The 10,805-nt window shown below is 46.2% G+C and overlaps 1 pseudogene; it reads right to left on the reverse strand.

Annotated features, from left to right (window-relative positions):
* The window catches only part of LOC147692091 (uncharacterized), a 42,214-nt pseudogene extending 34,637 nt beyond the window's left edge, over positions 1-7,577 (reverse strand).
* Positions 7,578-10,805: the final 3,228 nt, after the last annotated feature.

The raw sequence follows: 10,805 nt of genomic DNA on the forward strand, positions 1-10,805 counted from the left end.
GGGGGTAGAAGTCCCCAGGGCCATCAACGGCTCCAGGAGGGGGGCTGCATGGCCCCCTCACAAACTTTCAAGAAGCACCAGGGGTGGCGGTCCCCCGGGGCTCAGGGGACCTCAGAGCCCCCTTCACTTAATATTTTCAAACCCCGGGTGTGGCGGCCAAATTTGGTGTAATTCCGTTCAGCAGTTCAGGCTGTAGCTGCGGCTAAAGGTCCAATGGGAAATTGCATGGTGAAAACGCGTTTTGGGACCCCCCTTTTTTCGCAGCACCCGCTTCATGAATCATCGTGAAACTTTCGGGATAGGAGCGGACCGGAGCTGGACGAAGGTTTGGAAAATTTTGCGCAGAATCGTCAATCTGCGCCAAAGTTATTCCAAATAGAATATTGCGGATTTCCTATGGATAATAGGTCCTAACTATAACTACCTACTGGCGACCGCCAGTAGGTAATTTTTATATATATATATATATATATATATATATATATATATATTTTGTTACACAAATTGCCCTGAAGCATTCGGAAGGCACTCGCGTTACTCCGCCATCCAGCAATATGATGCAGCCTGTTCGCTCGCCCTGTGTGTCATTTCATGTAGCCGACGCGTTTCGGGGCTCAGGGCCCCTTCTTCTTGGGCAAAGACACACACACACGAGACCTGCGTTTTGCTTTTCCGGTTTTATTTCAAACAGTCCTGCGCCCGTGGGCGTGTTCTCGTTGCACTGCCCTCAATGGTTTCTGGGGCTTGGAGTCCTTGATGCAGGTAGGTGTGTTCATCGGTGTGTTCTGAATAAAATTGTTTCCATCTCTAAGTGAGTTGCAGGGCTTTGAAACAGGCCAATTTCGCATTTGTGAGCAACGTGCTGTTTAACCTGAATTGTTCAGAGATGCAGCCTCTGCCAGCCGGTGACTGTCGTTTCCTCCAACTGGCGACGGTGCTCTTCCCACGGCCAGGCTGCCGTGCGATAATTTTGTTACACAAATTGCCCTGAAGCATTCGGAAGGCACTCGCGTTACTCCGCCATCCAGCAATATGATGCAGCCTGTTCGCTCACCCTGTGTGTCATTTCATGTAGCCGACGCGTTTCGGGGCTCAGGGCCCCTTCTTCTTGGGCAAAGACACACACACACGAGACCTGCGTTTTGCTTTTCCGGTTTTATTTCAAACAGTCCTGCGCCCGTGGGCGTGTTCTCGTTGCACTGCCCTCAATGGTTTCTGGGGCTTGGAGTCCTTGATGCAGGTAGGTGTGTTCATCGGTGTGTTCTGAATAAAATTGTTTCCATCTCTAAGTGAGTTGCAGGGCTTTGAAACAGGCCAATTTCGCATTTGTGAGCAACGTGCTGTTTAACCTGAATTGTTCAGAGATGCAGCCTCTGCCAGCCGGTGACTGTCGTTTCCTCCAACTGGCGACGGTGCTCTTCCCACGGCCAGGCTGCCGTGCGATAATTTTGTTACACAAATTGCCCTGAAGCATTCGGAAGGCACTCGCGTTACTCCGCCATCCAGCAATATGATGCAGCCTGTTCGCTCACCCTGTGTGTCATTTCATGTAGCCGACGCGTTTCGGGGCTCAGGGCCCCTTCTTCTTGGGCAAAGACACACACACACGAGACCTGCGTTTTGCTTTTCCGGTTTTATTTCAAACAGTCCTGCGCCCGTGGGCGTGTTCTCGTTGCACTGCCCTCAATGGTTTCTGGGGCTTGGAGTCCTTGATGCAGGTAGGTGTGTTCATCGGTGTGTTCTGAATAAAATTGTTTCCATCTCTAAGTGAGTTGCAGGGCTTTGAAACAGGCCAATTTCGCATTTGTGAGCAACGTGCTGTTTAACCTGAATTGTTCAGAGATGCAGCCTCTGCCAGCCGGTGACTGTCGTTTCCTCCAACTGGCGACGGTGCTCTTCCCACGGCCAGGCTGCCGTGCGATAATTTTGTTACACAAATTGCCCTGAAGCATTCGGAAGGCACTCGCGTTACTCCGCCATCCAGCAATATGATGCAGCCTGTTCGCTCACCCTGTGTGTCATTTCATGTAGCCGACGCGTTTCGGGGCTCAGGGCCCCTTCTTCTTGGGCAAAGACACACACACACGAGACCTGCGTTTTGCTTTTCCGGTTTTATTTCAAACAGTCCTGCGCCCGTGGGCGTGTTCTCGTTGCACTGCCCTCAATGGTTTCTGGGGCTTGGAGTCCTTGATGCAGGTAGGTGTGTTCATCGGTGTGTTCTGAATAAAATTGTTTCCATCTCTAAGTGAGTTGCAGGGCTTTGAAACAGGCCAATTTCGCATTTGTGAGCAACGTGCTGTTTAACCTGAATTGTTCAGAGATGCAGCCTCTGCCAGCCGGTGACTGTCGTTTCCTCCAACTGGCGACGGTGCTCTTCCCACGGCCAGGCTGCCGTGCGATAATTTTGTTACACAAATTGCCCTGAAGCATTCGGAAGGCACTCGCGTTACTCCGCCATCCAGCAATATGATGCAGCCTGTTCGCTCGCCCTGTGTGTCATTTCATGTAGCCGACGCGTTTCGGGGCTCAGGGCCCCTTCTTCTTGGGCAAAGACACACACACACGAGACCTGCGTTTTGCTTTTCCGGTTTTATTTCAAACAGTCCTGCGCCCGTGGGCGTGTTCTCGTTGCACTGCCCTCAATGGTTTCTGGGGCTTGGAGTCCTTGATGCAGGTAGGTGTGTTCATCGGTGTGTTCTGAATAAAATAGTTTCCATCTCTAAGTGAGTTGCAGGGCTTTGAAACAGGCCAATTTCGCATTTGTGAGCAACGTGCTGTTTAACCTGAATTGTTCAGAGATGCAGCCTCTGCCAGCCGGTGACTGTCGTTTCCTCCAACTGGCGACGGTGCTCTTCCCACGGCCAGGCTGCCGTGCGATAATTTTGTTACACAAATTGCCCTGAAGCATTCGGAAGGCACTCGCGTTACTCCGCCATCCAGCAATATGATGCAGCCTGTTCGCTCACCCTGTGTGTCATTTCATGTAGCCGACGCGTTTCGGGGCTCAGGGCCCCTTCTTCTTGGGCAAAGACACACACACACGAGACCTGCGTTTTGCTTTTCCGGTTTTATTTCAAACAGTCCTGCGCCCGTGGGCGTGTTCTCGTTGCACTGCCCTCAATGGTTTCTGGGGCTTGGAGTCCTTGATGCAGAACACACCGATGAACACACCTACCTGCATCAAGGACTCCAAGCCCCAGAAACCATTGAGGGCAGTGCAACGAGAACACGCCCACGGGCGCAGGACTGTTTGAAATAAAACCGGAAAAGCAAAACGCAGGTCTCGTGTGTGTGTGTCTTTGCCCAAGAAGAAGGGGCCCTGAGCCCCGAAACGCGTCGGCTACATGAAATGACACACAGGGTGAGCGAACAGGCTGCATCATATTGCTGGATGGCGGAGTAACGCGAGTGCCTTCCGAATGCTTCAGGGCAATTTGTGTAACAAAATTATCGCACGGCAGCCTGGCCGTGGGAAGAGCACCGTCGCCAGTTGGAGGAAACGACAGTCACCGGCTGGCAGAGGCTGCATCTCTGAACAATTCAGGTTAAACAGCACGTTGCTCACAAATGCGAAATTGGCCTGTTTCAAAGCCCTGCAACTCACTTAGAGATGGAAACAATTTTATTCAGAACACACCGATGAACACACCTACCTGCATCAAGGACTCCAAGCCCCAGAAACCATTGAGGGCAGTGCAACGAGAACACGCCCACGGGCGCAGGACTGTTTGAAATAAAACCGGAAAAGCAAAACGCAGGTCTCGTGTGTGTGTGTCTTTGCCCAAGAAGAAGGGGCCCTGAGCCCCGAAACGCGTCGGCTACATGAAATGACACACAGGGTGAGCGAACAGGCTGCATCATATTGCTGGATGGCGGAGTAACGCGAGTGCCTTCCGAATGCTTCAGGGCAATTTGTGTAACAATATATATATATATATATATATATATATATATATATATATATATATATATATATATATATATATATATATATATATATATATATATATATATATATATATATATATATCAAAGAAAACAATCCTGCTCCAACGAAGAGGCACGTACTCGAGGTGTGCGTGGATAAGGCTTCTTTATTGTTTTTCAGGTCTCCCACGACCCAGTATAAAAAAAGAGACCTGCTTTGCTTTGTCAATCTAATAGGTGCCATAAAGTTTCTAAAATATATAGCCCTCCTCCCTCCATCAGGCATACAATGGGCATAGAAAGTGGACTGTGTGATCGAAAATATAGCGGGTGAAACCTACTAGTTTTCACATATACATAAATTCAAAGTGCAAGCAATTTGATTGAAGAATATGAAACTGCATACTGCGCAGTGAGCAAGTAATGCCAACTATTAAGCTTGATCAAATTCCTGATACATACACAGCAAATATATAAATGTGTCTCATTTGCCGGCGATCTAAACAAGTCCTAATGACATGCCGAGGTGCTTTCATAATAATTAAAAATATGGCATCAATGCTCTCAAAACATGCCGCCTTCCTGACAGTGAAAAAACCTGCAAGAATTAAAACTGCTTTGAATGCAGATAGTGCTGCAAGTAATAACAATGCTTATTTGCTCTCCCCTCATTTCCTCGTAACTACACAGAGCAGAAACTACCCAGTTAAGTAAATGATAATATCGCACTGAGCAGAACTTCATTAAGCTGTGTTTTCAACTGCGTGCCAGAACAAACACAAAAGGTAAAAGCATACAGGGCTAGTAACAAGTCCATGGGGCTCTAATTACACAAGCTGTGTATAATTACGATGAAAAAAAATGACCTCCGGGTGGTTGCTACTCTTCCCAGCGGGACAACATGACTCATAATCCCCTTAGGCAGCTTTACGTGTCCGTAATAAAGTAATCAATAACCTTTCTGAAAGTTCAAATTGCAAGTATTTCAGAAATTCACAGTGTAATTAACCGAATGAATGTTGTACAAAGGACTGAGAGCCCGGATTTCAACTTGATAGTATAGGAAGTATCGCAAATGTCAATGTTTGTTAAGCGGTACAAAAGGGGGTGGTGATGGACGGAGCATCTGAATCAATCAAACACTCACACCCAGTCAAAAGATCTGGGTTTAATCCATCACCGTTCTTTAGCCCACTCTGCCACCCCAGTTCAGACATGGCTATATGCAAATCAGTCTGACCCTGTGCCTCATGGGAACAGTCCAGCCCGTACTGCCAAGCCATGTCTTCCCTGGACCAGAAACAAGTAGTCAAGCTATCCAGGCTGAAGAAGGCTGATAGCCAGAAACCGGTCCTTGGATGCTTGATTCCGGTCTAGGAAAGACATGGCTTGGTAGTTCGGGCTGGACTGTTCCCATGAGGCACAGGGTCAAGGCTGATTTGCATATAGCCATTGTCTGACCTAGGGTGGTGTGGAGTGCAAAAAAACGATGGATTTAGGCCCAGATCTTTGTACTGGGGTGAATGTAAGACATTGTTCTGCATTCTGTCCATCAACTGCGTCTTTTGCAATTTTCACCCCGAGTGCGCTGGGTATGCTCAGACGTGAGTCCCAGGCTCTCCACACAACTGGAGTCAAGCTATCCAGGCTGAAGAAGGCTGATAGCCAGAAACCGGTCCTTGGATGCTTGATTCCGGTCTAGGAAAGACATGGCTTGGTAGTTCGGGCTGGACTGTTAACATGAGGCACAGGGTCAAGGCTGATTTGCATATAGCCATTGTCTGACCTAGGGTGGTGTGGAGTGCAAAAAAATGATGGATTTAGGCCCAGATCTTTGTACTGGGATGAATATAAGACATTATTCTGCATTCTGTCCATCAACTGCGTTTTTTGCAATTTTCACCCCGAGTGTGCTGGGCATGCTCAGACGTGAGTCCCAGGCTCTCCACACAACTGGAGTCAAGCTATCCAGGCTGAAGAAGGCTGATAGCCAGAAACCTGTCCTTGGTTGCTTGATTCCGGTCTAGGAAAGACATGGCTTGGTAGTTCGGGCTGGACTGTTCCCATGAGGCACAGGGTCAAGGCTGATTTTCATATAGCCATTGTCTGACTTAGGGTGGTGTGGAGTGCAAAAAAACGATGGATTTAGGCCCAGATCTTTGTACTGGGGTGAATGTAAGACATTGTTTTGCATTCTGTCCATCAACTGTGTTTTTTGCAATTTTCACCCCAAGTGTGCTGGGCATGCTCAGACGTGAGTCCCAGGATCTCCACACCACTGGAGTCAAGCTATCCAGGCTGAAGAAGGCTGATAGCCAGAAACCGGTCCTTGGATGCTTGATTCCGGTCTAGGAAAGACATGGCTTGGTAGTTCGGGCTGGACTGTTCCCATGAGGCACAGGGTCAAGGCTGATTTGCATATAGCCATTGTCTGACCTAGGGTGATGTGGAGTGCAAAAAAACGATGGATTTAGGCCCAGATCTTTGTACTGGGGTGAATGTAAGACATTGTTCTGCATTCTGTCCATAAACTGTGTTTTTTGCCATTTTCACCCCGAGTGTGCTGGGCATGCTCAGACGTGAGTCCAAGGCTCTCCACACCACTGGAGTCAAGCTATCCAGGCTGAAGAAGGCTGATAGCCAGAAACCGGTCCTTGGATGCTTGATTCCGGTCTAGGAAAGACATGGCTTGGTAGTTCGGGCTGGACTGTTCCCATGAGGCACAGGGTCAAGGCTGATTTGCATATAGCCATTGTCTGACCTAGGGTGGTGTGGAGTGCAAAAAAACGATGGATTTAGGCCCAGATCTTTGTACTGGGGTGAATGTAAGACATTGTTCTGCATTCTGTCCATCAACTGTGTTTTTTGCAATTTTCACCCCGAGTGTGCTGGGTATGCTCAGACGTGAGTCCCAGGCTCTCCACACCACTGGAGTCAAGCTATCCAGGCTGAAGAAGGCTGATAGCCAGAAACCGGTCCTTGGATGCTTGATTCCGGTCTAGGAAAGACATGGCTTGGTAGTTCGGGCTGGACTGTTCCCATGAGGCACAGGGTCAAGGCTGATTTGCATATAGCCATTGTCTGACCTAGGGTGGTGTGGAGTGCAAGAAAATGATGGATTTAGGCCCAGATCTTTGTACTGGGGTGAATGTAAGACATTGTTCTGCATTCTGTCCATCAACTGTGTTTTTTGCAATTTTCACCCCGAATGTTTGTTGAGCAGCACAAGATATGTCTTTGTCATAGGCATACAAACGGGGTTGGAGGAGACCGATGAAAATAAATTAGATATGCCCAACACACTTCACCACTTATGCATCAGCAACAACAGTGCCCAGTCAGATATATATATATATTTTTTACATCCAAGAACCCGGAGTCCAGGGGCTCTGAACGCGGCAGTCCACGTCAGGCTTTGGATGCCTCAATATAACCAAAGAAACAATCCTCCAACGTAAAGGATGTCGCAGACACTCATGAAATTCCAATGCTTTTTAATCAATAGTAAGTCTTCACCAACGCGTTTTAACCATAGCCTTGATCACTGTAAGGTAAAAGGGGGGAAATTACGTAGTCAATACATACAGTGCTTCAGTAAAACAAATAACGGGCACGTCAGTGATAAGAACAATGTCAAAAGGAACCGCCATGATTGCAAATATTCAAACATGATTGTAAATAACTGAGATGTTTATGCATATCCTCCTCAGAGCACATGTTGGAATACTGCGGTTACTGACATAACATACCTAATGGAATACATTAAAGTTGCTGTGGCAACCAAATATACTTTATACTTTATCTTAAACACTTGTATGTAATTTTTACATTGTCTTGTGAAACCAGGATTAATATATTGTAGCGTAGCATCGCAACCTGTATGAAAGTAAAGTTTATAGGTGTCAGTGTGTCTCCAAAGACAGAGAATGAGATGGCGTACTCCCCTGAGTGATTTATGGTAGATGGAGTTAAAAGTCAAAATGCAAGAAAACCACACAGGCAGGAAGATAGCAGGAGCGGCGCCTAAGGGGGCCATGCTCTAAATACTGGTCGCGGGAAGCTTCCAGGCATTTCTTCTTTGCCATAATGGATTAATTTGAGCAAATACCATTTGAATAAGGTATCAAGTGATTATCATATGCGGGAGGTCATGCAGAGTGAAATGCGATCTCTAAAGAGGGTAGTGCAGATATATGGGTCTACAAGAATATTGTAAGCTAAAGGCAAGGTGCTACAAAGTATAGTATTTGCGGTACCCCGAAAAAAAGAGAGGAGATATGTTACCCAATACTTCACATCATAATAAGAACTAAGCAAGAGTGTAAGGACAGAGAGAACAAGCATAAACTCAAAAAATACTACTTACAAATGATTAAAGAATGGGATAACAAGGTTAATAGAGCTAAACCCAATGCAGAACCGTCCATTATCACAGTCAATGATCTGAGCACACTACAATCCCTAACAAGCTTGGAAAGAGAGACACCTGGGCTGGAAAGTCCACAGATTGAACTGTTATCAGAAAGGGATCCCTGCTAACATCTTGAGATTCCCACAGATATGACATTGAGGAGTGGGTGTAAGTTGAAGTCCAAATTCTGCCCAGTTACCTGTTGGCAATAAAATTGATCTGTTTTATGAAATTGTAACAGACGAACTGAAGAAGATGGTACTTACGGAGACCAGAAGATCACCCAAGAGAAAGGACATGGCCAAACAAAACATAACTAAAAAGGAGTGGGAATTATAAAAACATCATCATTAAACCTAGTGACGAAGGTGGAAATATTGTAATAATAAGCACACACCAATATTTAGCTGAAGCAAATAGATAACTCTGTAACAAAATACTGTACAGAAGACTCCCTGATAAGCCTATCCGAGATCACATGGTTCAATTCTCCCCAAAACTAAAAGGTTGGCAAGAGATAGGTGTTGCAACTTACCCCGGTTTCCTCCTCTCCCTCTCCACCCACCCCTTCCCTCCTTCCAACTTGGTATGCCCCGAGCAGGTCCTAGGGGACAGGAATAGAATGTTGGTGGATGTCGTGCGGCCAAGCTGGGAGCACCTATGTTCAACAGAACTTAATAAATGTTCTGGAATCTATTAATGTGTGGACCTACATTACTACAATAGGTCTCCTAGATTTTGAAGAATACAACTATCTGAACACATCACATCCGATAACTCCAACAATCTACTTTCTGCCGAAGGTGCATAAAGATTTAAACAATCCGCAGGGCAGACCTATAGTCAGCTCAATAGGTGCCCTGCTGAAAAACACCTCAATATTCATGAATATATTCCTGTTTTCTTACATCAAGGACCTTCCATACTACCTACGAGACTCACAAGATTTCCTCCAAAGGATTAACGAGCTCCCACTGAAATCAAATTACTTAATGGCCACTATGGGCGTTGCTTTGCTGTACACCTCAATTCAACCTGGTATGGAAGCCTGTAAATATTTTCTGCGAACCTGTTCAGATATGCTTATGGAAATGATAGACTTTGGTCTTCATCACAATATCTTTATATTCAAGAACAAGTACTATGTACAAGTCCAGGGGACCGCCATGGTGACATCTTTTACCCTAACCCTTGCTAATTTGTTAATGGGGCGCTGGGAAGCAGAAACAGTCTGTAGCAACAAATCAAGGGTAAAGATAGAGCAGATGGTGCTGTGGGTCCATTTTATTCATGACCTCTTTCTAATATGGAAAGTGAAAAATTCAGATTCGGAATGTTTCTTGAGATCATTGAAACGGAATACACTATGGCTCCAATTTACCTTTGATATCCAAGACCAAAAAATTAATTTTCTGGATACCTCAGTTTACATGAAAAACAACAAGGTCTGCAGTAAAATGTTCAGGAAACCAACCAGTACAAATAGTATACTCAACGCTATCATTGGATATCCCCTACTTCTGAAATGCTGTGTTCCTTATGGAGAGTTTCTGAGACTCAAGCATTGCTGCTCAGAGGAAGACTTCTTCAAGCACGAGGCTAAATAAATGTTCTCAAGATTCTTGCTAAGAGGCTTCCCAGATACAGTCTTAAAAGACACTCTAAATAGAGCCAGTGTGAAAAAAACGAGAAGCACTACTCATACCAAATGTAGAGCCAAACCAAGCCAAAGGAAGGAACAAACAGGATGTGAGGTTCATAACAAACTACAACACATCTAATGGCAAAGTAAGAAACATATTTAGAAACAATTGGAAGATCCTGCTAATAAACAAAGATCTTAAAAAGAAGCTGCCAGAAAAAACGAACATCACCTACAGTAAAGCACCATCACTGGCAGAGATGTTTTAAGGCATGGACAAAGTGGGCTCTTGCCCAGGGCCCCAGCCTTTCAGAGGGCTCCCTTATAAAAGCACCTCTGTTCTGCAGATATTCTTGTCTCGTTGACTTTGATTAATTGTTAACCCCTAGCCTGCAAATGACGGAACCACGCCACCATGAGTCACGGGTGGCATGTGTTCATGACGGCGTGGTTCCGCCAAGTGGCTGCCGCTCCTCCCACGCGCCATTAATTCCCCGCCTGTGCGGACAAATTAATGAGTGGGCGGGGCCGTGACGGGAAAGGTCACGCCGTCATCAGCACATGCCACCCGTGACTCATGACGGCATGGTTCCGTCACGAGCACAGGAGAGCCGCACTCAACCCGCAGCCCCCTCCCCGCGCCACGGCCAAATTCGGGCCCGGCGAAGGGGTTAAACAGATTATTTCAAATCCCATTCATATTTGATTTATGCTTAATGTGCGAGTCTATTACAGACATTTTTCAGAGAAATGTTGTGTTTATGTTTCATGCAACACCCATATAAAATGTTATTTTAGATCAAAACAAGATCTCGCATATTCAAA

Source organism: Lissotriton vulgaris, chromosome 9 (genome assembly GCF_964263255.1).
Source record: "Lissotriton vulgaris chromosome 9, aLisVul1.2, whole genome shotgun sequence".
Lineage (NCBI taxonomy): Eukaryota > Metazoa > Chordata > Amphibia > Caudata > Salamandridae > Lissotriton > Lissotriton vulgaris.